This window comes from Gossypium raimondii, chromosome 11 (genome assembly GCF_025698545.1).
Source record: "Gossypium raimondii isolate GPD5lz chromosome 11, ASM2569854v1, whole genome shotgun sequence".
Classification (NCBI taxonomy): Eukaryota; Viridiplantae; Streptophyta; class Magnoliopsida; order Malvales; family Malvaceae; genus Gossypium; species Gossypium raimondii.
Window position 1 is genome coordinate 2,922,761 of NC_068575.1, and position 10,818 is coordinate 2,933,578.

The 10,818-nt window shown below is 30.9% G+C and overlaps 1 long non-coding RNA gene across 1 annotated transcript; it reads right to left on the reverse strand.

Moving 5' to 3' along the window:
- Positions 1–7,092: 7,092 nt before the first annotated feature.
- LOC128034959 (uncharacterized) lies at positions 7,093–8,468 on the reverse strand. The gene is made up of 2 exons (XR_008191325.1): positions 8,185–8,468; positions 7,093–7,612 (listed from the first exon to the last, which is right to left on the reverse strand). It is a non-coding gene; the product is annotated as an uncharacterized LOC128034959 (long non-coding RNA).
- Between the last annotated feature and the right edge of the window lie 2,350 nt (positions 8,469–10,818).

A 10,818-nucleotide genomic window follows, 5' to 3' on the forward strand; every position in this document is an offset into this window, starting at 1 on the left:
ATTTTAGTTTTTGGATAAATAATTTTAAAATAAACATTTTAATATTTGATTTGATAAAATAATATATAATAAAAATAGTAGTGTTAGAAATAAAATAATAAATGTCGATTGAGTCTTAACTCAATTGGTATGGATATTGTTGTCAATGTACGAAGATGTGGGTTTGAGTGTGCTGAAGCGCATTATCCTCCTATTTAATGGTTAAGGAGGTGCTATTTGTAGTTCTAAGCATTATCTAAAAAAATCAGATATGATTAGAACTTATAATGAGATTGTTAAAAAAAATGTAATATGTTTGTCATTCTATTTGTAAAAATGTAAATGTAACAGCCCAATTTTCAGTAGTGTCGAAAACAGTGATTTGAGATCACTAAATTCGACGAGTGAGTTTGAAAATTTTATTATATATGAGTTAAGTGTGCTTTTAGAAAGATTTTTGAATTAGTGATTTATGGTTTAAAAGAATTTATAAGGTTAAGTGGTTCCAAAAACGAGGTATCGAGACTTTTATTTCATAAAATGAGCCTTAAATATTTTTATAAATATTTATGGAGTGTCATTAGGTTAGTATCAAAGTTTCGTTCGAAAATTTTAATATTTTGATAGTTAATTAATTAAAAAGAACTAAATTGAAAAATGTGCAAAACTTGCTAAAATAATTAAATAGCTCAAGTGTTAAATGAGGGAGGATTTAAAAGGCCAATTATCCCAAAGATGATGGATTGGGCGGCATAGGTAGAGAAAAATCAAAAGAAATCGATGAATTAAAGGCAAAATTGGAAAATTGAAAATTTTAGTTTACAAATAGAAATAAAAAGAGAATTCTAGAGAATTTCTTCATAATTATCAGCCAAAAACACCATTGAAGAACCCTTAAGAATCTGGTTTTCATATTTTGATACATGTGAGTTCAATTCTTGCTCTTCTTGAAATTTTTGTGTTTTTAAGACTTTTGCAAATAGGTCCAACTATCTAATTTATTAGTTTTTGATTTTATGAGTAATCTTGAGACTTAACATTGATTAGTTCTGGATTTTTATGATAAATTAACATGGATTTGAAGCTTTAATTTTGTTATATGATGATTTTATCAAGTGATTTCAAGGAAATTGATTTTAGGACCAAATTGTGAAAAGATTAAATCTTAGGGTTCAGTATTAAATTATGTTTATCAAAGGCTGTGTAATAGTTTAGAATATTTAGATAAAGTGTTACTTGATAAAAATTAGCTTATTTGATGGGCTAATTAGTGGGGACTAAATTGTAAAAATTGTAAAAGTTGGGGTAATTGTGCAATTTTGAAAATTAAGGGGTATAAATTATGAAGTGAATTAGAATTGAAACATGTGCTAATGAATGAATATTATACTTTAGACCAAGAGCCCGTAGATAATCGGGAAAAAGAGAATTTGGCCGAATAGTCCCTGAACTACTACAAAATCTACAAATTTACCTCAGGTAAGTTCGTATGGTTAAGTTTTTAATGTTATTTGTTAAGTTGATGAATGGTAATATGTATTTATTCATATTATTTGTTAAAAATAAAATTATTATAAAAATTATGAAATTGAATCAAATATTGAAGTGAACGAAACGTAGGATTGAGTACAGTCGTTCAGTGCAAAAGATGAATTTACGGTAAAATTACCCAAGTAAATTGAGGTTCAGCATTTGTTGCAAACTCTCGTGTTTGCTTTCCGTTTAGCTCTTATGAGCTTCAGTTAACTCATATGAGTTTCAGTTTAACCCTTCTGAGTTTCAGTTTAGCTCTTCTAAGCTTCAGTTTAACCCTTATGGGTTTCCGTTCAGCTCCTATGAGCTTCCATTCAACCTCTACGGGTTTCCGTTTAGCACTTATGTGCTTCTGTGTAGCCTTCGGACTTTTTTTTATGATGTACTCAAATCCGTAAGACGTTCTCTGATTTGACAAGGATTGGTAAGTGCCAAGTGGAATTAATGTGGAAGAATTTAAGTTATTATTGATATTGAGCTCAAATAAGTGAATTCGAAGTTGTGATTGACAGGAAATGTTTGTGAAATGATTTACCTAAAAGAATTATTATAGTATGTTTGGTAAGATTTATGTTTAAAGCCAACGAACTTACTAAGCTTCATTAAACTTACTCGTATTGTTTAGTGTTCTTTGTAGATTAATGAGAAGTCGGGAGGTTGGATCAACACATCGAATCACACTATCAAATTTACCGGTAAATTTTGCTAAACATACTATATTTTATATGGCATGTATATGAATTTAAATGGTTCAAGAATATTAAAATTTCATTTTGGCTATGTTTCATATTAACTTATATATGTATGGTTTGTCATATTTGGTATAAGTGTTGGTATGGGTAATGAAGGAATTAGTATAGCATGTTAGTATAGTAGTTGCATATATGAATTAATTTATGTTTTGGTTTAGATTGTTAGAGTATATGTGATAATATGACCATAATAATGATAGGTTTGGTTGTTTGAAGATCTTGTTATGGCCTATATGTATGAAATTTGAGATGTGTAGGTTGAAGTTAAGAATGGGTGAGAAAAGAGGCTATAAAATGGCCTGTTTTCGTTCACACGGGCTTGTGTCTCAGCCGTGTGTGACACACGGCTTGGCACATGGGCATGTGGTCTGGCCGTGTGTCTCCTGCACCTTGAAATTTCAAAACAAAATGTCTAGGTATTTGCACACGGCCTAGTACATGGGCGTGTGGCTTGGCTATGTGATCCTTACACCTAAATGTGTATTGCAAGTTAGAGAGTTACACGGGCTGGGGACACAACCGTTTGCCCTACTTCAAATACCACATGGCCTAAGACACGGGTGTGGTTCACACGACTGGCCACATGGGCGTGTGTCCCCTGTGCCTTGGAAAATTTTGGAATTTCACAAAAAATTCCCTGAGTTTCTGATTTAATCCCAATTTCTTTCTAATGCGTAATGTGTGCCTCGAGGGCGAGGCCCATATAAGGGACAGAATGAATGGTGATTGGTTTCAGATATGTTTATTAGATATTATAAAATGTTCGTATTTTTTTCGTAAAGTTCGGTAATGTCCCGTAACCCTATTCTGGCGACGGATAATGGTTAGGGGTGTTACAGTAAACATTACTTGTTAATTTTAATTTATCAAATTTTTTATATAACAACATTTAAAATAAAAATTTTACATTATTTTTTTAAATCAATTACATTAGAAAAAAGAAGAATCTTCAAAATATTTTCAATTATTTTAGTGTCTACGTATTTGATACTCTCAAAATAGTTTCCACATGCAATTGGGTAAAGTATTGATGATTGTGGAGTATGCCTTGCATTTTGGTTAAATTAAGGTACAAACAAAGAGCAACGTCGTGATGAGAAGCCATGCGACATCACAACGATGACGGAAACAGGGGAGAAGCAGAAACGATGTCGCAATTACACGACAAAAGACATGGCGACATGTCATACAATTTTTTCGGTTTTCTTCTCCTAGTTAAATTCTGAGTATGTGTTTCAGTCGAACTCTGATTAGTATAGATTATTTTAAGATTATTTTACCTACGAATTTAGCCTATAAATAGACATTTTTCAACCCTAGAAAGATTAACCCATAACAGTTTCAAATATTAACTTTTGCAAGCTTTCGGAGAATTTTGTGTTTAAGTTTTGAAGGTTCTTATTTTCGAGTTTTGTGATTTAGTTTTTATCTCTATCTTTGTACTCATCGTTTTTGTTGATTTAGTGAAATTATCTTTACCTGTGGTTTTTTATCATCTTCAGAGGGATTTTTTCACGTAAATTATTTGTGTTTGTTCTTTTCAATTTCTTTGTTATTTTTCTTGTCCGTTGCTTAATCAAGTTTATCCCTAAAAAATAATTGACATCTGGGTATTGATACCTACATGAAAGCTTATATTTCAAGATCTATTCATTCATTCTTCTCATACTCAAACTTTCTACGTAAACATTTGTAGTTTTATTTATTTATGCAAGTGTTTGTTTGTATTTGATAGAGCTTAAATTTGTAAATACTCATTTTAGGGAGGTCTTTTTTGTTTACACCAAATCACTTTTGCAAAAGGGAGATATTCTAGTTGTTTCGTGGTTCTCTCTTAGCCATTGTAAAAGATGGTCGATTTGTCAAATAGAAATTCAAATTTGAATTTTAAGTCTCTCCATAAGCAAAGTTTGTCCAAATATACTCAAAATGTGCTTAGAAAGTTAATTTTTTTTAAAGTATGTGCTTAAATAACTGTTGTAGTTATTGGGTTTATTGAATTTTTTTGGGTACATAAGAACAACAAACAAGCTAAAGGTGCAAGCAGCCGTGACCCGATAAATCAGCTTGCAGCAATTGAATGAGACCCCCCGACGAGTCTGCCAGCAACATCAACTCCCCTGAGGACTCTTGGGCTAAATTCGCCAGCTGATCTGTGTATCTATTTCCCTCTTGCAAAATATGGCGTATGTCGGTGACTCACCCTTCACTTATCAAAGCTAAACAGTTCGTAACATATATTTTCAAATGATTAGCGTCGAAGGGACAAGTTAACAGTCGAACTACCAGAAGGGCGTCGAGCTCGACAATGAGGTTTGAAATGCCAATGGTTTGGACAACCGAAGGCCTTCTCGAACCCCCCTCAATTTTGCATGTACTGTATCAGTCAGTCCAACTTTGTTCATGAAACCATGCAGCCAATCTCCGTTAGCGTCCCTCAGAAGTCCCCCGGTAGACGCCACACCTGTTGTTGTGCGCCAAGCCCAATCCGTATTCAGAGTATAGTAGGCTGCCGATGGGAGTTTCCCTTGAACCCACCTTGGCCCATGGTGGACGTGGGAAACCAACGTGTGGCGTGCCTGAACAATATCTTGGGCAAAATTCCAAACATAAAACAGCACGTTGATAGGGGTGGTGGATTCTCCCTTGAACATCCTTCCATTCCGGCACTTCCAAAGGCTCCATAAAACCGTGCTGAAAACAACACCCCACGGAAGCAAGTAAGACGACGTCATTGTCGAACAACGATATTGCTTTAACCATTGTGAGAAAGGAAGGGAAAAGAAATCCTGAAAGCAATGTTTCAATTGGCCGAAGGTCCCACCCTCTACTATTTGAAATAATATCAGACACCATCAAAGACGAGGACTGCTCAACGGCATCTCCCATAATGCGTGAAAGAGGCGCTTCTTCCACTCACCAATCGTGTCATGCTTGAACCTTGTACCATCACCAATTCTCCTATCTTCATTGAATTGAGTTTAATTTGAATATCCAATTACACAGGTGAGAATTAAGATAATCACACTGGTTATATAATCATATACGAGTGCCTAACAATCATAAAATAACTAGATTTGAGTGTAAATTTATAATTACCCAGGTAATTATTTAATTCTTATCATCACTATGAATTAAAAAAAAATATAATTAGAGCAATTCAATTACACTTAATTCAATGAAATTCATTAATTATAATGACTAATCAAATATAACATATATATAATTATAAATAATTACACTCAAATTTAATTATTAAGAACTTTTTTCAACACATTTGTGTCACTATTTTTTCTTTAGTTAATATATATAAATATATTTATACTTGGTAATTAAATATTTTTGTGACCTTGTTGGTATCTAAATTTGAAAATCGTAAGCTAACTTAGTATTTTTGCAGGTACCTAACTAATATTGTTAAAATATAGACAAGGCGTTGGTGTGGCACTGACAATCAATTACATGATGGAATGCGATAGCCTTACTTTTGGACACGTGATAAAAAATAAATATTTTATTTTATTTTTTGTCACATGTCACAATTCTATTAGTCGCAGAGCCACATCATCGTATTTTAACCGTGTTAGTTAGATATCTAAAAAAATTACCATGTTGGCTTACGATTTCTAAATTTTAGGTACTAGTTAAGTCCAAAAAAATAATTTAAATACCAAGTTAGTATAAATTGTCAAGTTCAAGTATATACATATAATATGGAACCATAAATCCAACTAGACCACCGGTTGAATGGGAATCGATTGATTCTAATAAGACAATTAAAGAAAATCACTTGAGAGAGAAAACTGCAAACCCAAAACATAAATTTATAAAATAGACATGAAGAATAAAAAATACATAACCCGTAAATACTTAAAATTGAAAAGAAACCCAACAAAATAGAATATTTTGCTTTTTTTGCTGTATTTGGGTTGAACCCAATTAAACCCAATAATCAATAAAGATGGGATTATTTAGTCCAATGAATTATCCAATAGCTAATAGGGGTTGGATAGGTTTGAGTAAGGTTTATGTATGACATTAGTACATTTTATATATGTTTAAATTTGATTCAATTGAAAATATGATAAAATTTTGTCCAAACTTGTTTACATTTGTAAATTACTAACACAATCTCATTTTAACCCTACCCATATTATTTTTTAAATATATATTATTATTTTATTAAAATTTTAAAATTTGACAACTTAACATGATTTTTAATCTTTACATAGTATTATATTATTATAGATTTAATTTTATGTGATATAAATTATATAATATATAAAAATAAAATAAAAATATATTACAAAAATATAAAATTGGTCAGGTCAGGCTAAGCTTGAGCCTTGAATGTTGAAGACTAAGCTTAGGCCATAATTTAAATGGGCCTAATTATTTTATTTAAGCTTATTTTTTGGGCCTTATACTTTTATCTAAACTCTCCATATTTTAGGTGAACATTTGAGCTTGGACGGATAACTCGACTTGAAAGTTGGTTGATTTTTGCAAGGTAGATACAAGTCTAGATATAAGGTAAGTTGCAACTGTACCAAGTAACTACTTCAGATAAAATAAAGATGAACGTCAAGAACTTGTTTATGCAATTTAGAATCTTCCTATGAACGTCAAGAACTTGTTTATGCAATTTAAACTCCTTTGTCAAATAGCAACCTCACACTTATACTCTAAACATATCACTCTCCTCTAAAACTTTTCCCTAAAAATTTAGATGTAAACCAAATGACTCACTTGAGTTTATTTTTACACTATTTGTAATCAAAACAATATATCCTTAACGAACAAAAAATGAAGTGCTCTCACAAGTATATTGCATTGGAAAATTTAGATTTAATCTTTATTTAATTTTATATCAGCACATCTCAGCATCAAGCTACCTAAGGTGATATATAATGGATAGGGTGACCCTAAAGACCACTTGACATATTGCAATAATCACATGAACATATAAACCCCTTTGATGTAGTGAAGTGTGGTGCCTTTTCAATGACACTAAAAGATGTTGCAAGAGCTTGGTATTTGTCTCTACCAAAGGGATCCATCCATTCTTTTGATCAGTTACCGAATCTATTCGTGAGTAGATTTTTTGTCAACAAGACACTAAAACAGAGTTCGACGCACCTTTTCTCTATCAAGTAGAAAGAAGGCGAACCTCTAAAGGAGTTTGCTCGTAGGTTTAGCTCCGCAACCATGAATTCTAAAGGTGCAACAAATGATTGGGCAAATCAAACATTCATTGCAGTGGTAGGTCATGACTACTTGAGGGTACCCGTTGATAAATGACCCGCTGGATAAGTTGCTATCCTTGTATGAAAAGGCACATAGATTTGCTGAAATTGAGGAAATTCAAGGGGTAAATACCCAAATATACAAGTCATATGTTGAAGCTGCGCAGAGAAATTACGGTAGTCCACATAAAGGACACCTGCCACTACATGACCACCACAGAAGAAACCACAATGCAAACATACATTTGCCGGGGGGAGGGGGGGGGGGAACTTTCCGAGCCCCATCAATTCTCCACAACGGTGGAGGCTAGTGAGAGAAGAAACATAGCAACATCCTCAGCGAAGACAAATTGACAAAGCCCTTTATAACAGGTTTAAGACTTACAACCCTCTTCCTACTTTGCCAGCTTACATTCTTAGTCAAATAAAAAGCTAATGAATATTAGAAGCACCCTCGCAAATGAAACCTATTCATGCTAGAAGTCAGTCGAAACATAGATGAAAATTTTAGAATGCCCCTAGTCATGGAGCTGAGGGTTGTGTCCGTTTAAAAGATGCGATAGACAATATGTAGCTTAGCCATCCCGTAACAGAAGTGATAGTGATAGGTTTTCATTGGCAAACATTCTGGCAGATGATATTAAATGATTCACACTAAAGAAGGTAAGCCTTACCTAATAAGTTCACTAACCAACGTATATAGGTAAAAGAATCAGTTGTTCTGCTAGATATGCTGGATGATGGGCATCACAAAACAATATTTGAAATGGTGGAATTCTTAGTAGTTAACCATCCCTCAACTTACAATGCTATATTTGGAAGACTCATCATGAAAATGGCCTTTATTTATATAAATGTGTGGATAAAATATAATTTTTTTTAATTAATTTAATGACATTTTAGCTCACTTAACTTACAACACTAAACTCAACCAAGCGTATAGATGCTTAGGGTTAGCTGTCATCAAACAAAGCTCCCTAAAGATCAAATTGAGCTTTCTCCTACGTTTGTGGACAACTTTTATAAAATGTATAAAATGTATGGTAAAAATATCATGGAGGCCCCTTTAGTAGGTGTAAAATTGTATTTTGTTTTCTTTTTACTAAAAAAATGGACAAATTAGTCATTGTACATTACATCAAAGAGCTAATGAGTCCTTTTCGTTAAAAATTTCATCTATTTCTATTATTAAAAACTAACATGACTAATAAAACAACCAAATAGTAACATGTGGTATGTCATGTGTATCTCATACTTACGTACATGGAAAGTTTCATCTATTTTTACTATTAAAACTAGCATGACTAATAAAACAACCAACTAGTAACATGTGGTATGTCATGTGTATCTCATGCTGACGTACATGAATTAGTTTTTAACAGTGAACATAGATAAATTTTTGAACAGAAGGACCGGGTTACTATTTGATCTAACGTAAAGGAACTAATTTATCCAGTTTTTTGAATAAAGAGAACAAAATGCAATCCAACTTCCAGTATAAGGACATTTATGGTACTTGTACTAGAAATATACATACAAAAGTTCCCACGTTCATCTCATTGTGCAACATTCAACTATTCCAAGATTCCAAACAAAATTATTTTAGATATTTATTCTTCCATTTAAAGAATCTAAACAGCTAATGCAAAACATTTATAGATGCAAAGCTGGGTTAAAAGAGAATAAGAATTAGATGCTAGAGCTTGAAAAAGAAAATTCCTTCACTTTCTTTCTTCTTCTTCTTTTTTTTTTTCCTTTCAAAACATCACTTTTGAAGGACAAGAGCCCACTTAATAAAATAAAAGATAAAATCAAAGTCATCTTCTATATATGCACCAATGGCATATCAAAGCAAATTTACTTATGAGATACTTTAAAATATGCTTTCATAATTTACAAAAATTAAAAAGAAAAAGTTTAACTTGTCTATAAATAATAGAAATTTTATTCTTAAAACCCAATTAAGCATAAAAAGTAAACACGACTACCTTTGAATATCAAAATATATAATTTTTGTCGATATAAATATCAAATTAGACTGAAAATAATGTAAATATACCACATTAAAAATAAATTATAAAATATAAATATTAAATATTAAATGATATATCAAGCTATCCCAATAGATAAAGATATTTTAATTTTGTCAAGAATTACTAAATAGCAAACAAAAGTAAAATTGTTATAAAATCAATATCATTTCCAACATTTCACATTACTTTTGAAAGATGTGGTATTGATATTACTTCTCATATCATCAAATCTGAACATTGTACGAATATAACATTACTGATTTAAAGTAATCTTTGAAATTTAAATAAAAATAGTGTTCAAAATTTATCATCACTTTGAAAATGTACGATACCTTAAATCAAATCCACCTAAAAGTTATAAAACTTATTAATAATATTAGCAATAAATAAATAAGGTTATACTTTAAATTTTAATTTTAAACAATTGAGTATGTAAAAGGTGATAAAAGTGTATATATATATATATATATATATATATATATATATATATATAAGATTTAGGATATTTTTTCTTTGACCATCATCCATGGTCTTAGACTCTTAAAAAATATTTGTTTACCATCTTAAAGATCTCTTTTTTTATATATATTTTAATGTATATTATATAATTCATGTTTGAGGTTCATGGTTATCTCTTTTCATAATATAGTCTCCAAAGCTCAAACCCTATTCTATTTTTGTAAGTGCAATGTGCTTTACCGTTACACCAATACTTGTTATCAAATTACAATATAAGGATAAATTTGTGCATTTATATTTAATGCATTCACAATTTATAAAATTATGTATTAATTATTAAATGATGATATATTGTTAAAATGAATATATTTAAATTTATTTTAAAATATTTTTGAATAATATGCTATTATTTGTTTCATTAACTATATATAAAATTATAAACAAAGCTAAGACTTTTGAGTTATATTTAAAAATCTAAAAGGAGGCTTTATAAAAATCTAATAAATAAATGGACAATGTCACTATTTTTCAGGGTAAAATCGTCCAATGTCATTAAATTTTATAAGCTTACGATTTTATCACTTAATTTAAAAGGTAAAAAAAATGTCATTGAACTTCAGACACTAAAATGAAAACTTTTAATGATTAATTTAAAATTTTTTAAAGTTAAATGACCAAAACGTAAGTTTACTAATAGTTCAGTAATATCATGCATGTAGTTTGCCCAAGGAGAATGTCATTATGTTCTAACACTGTTAAGCAACAGTAGTAGAGTGATCTGAGCCTGGCTTATATTATATAAGCATGGGTGCCTCT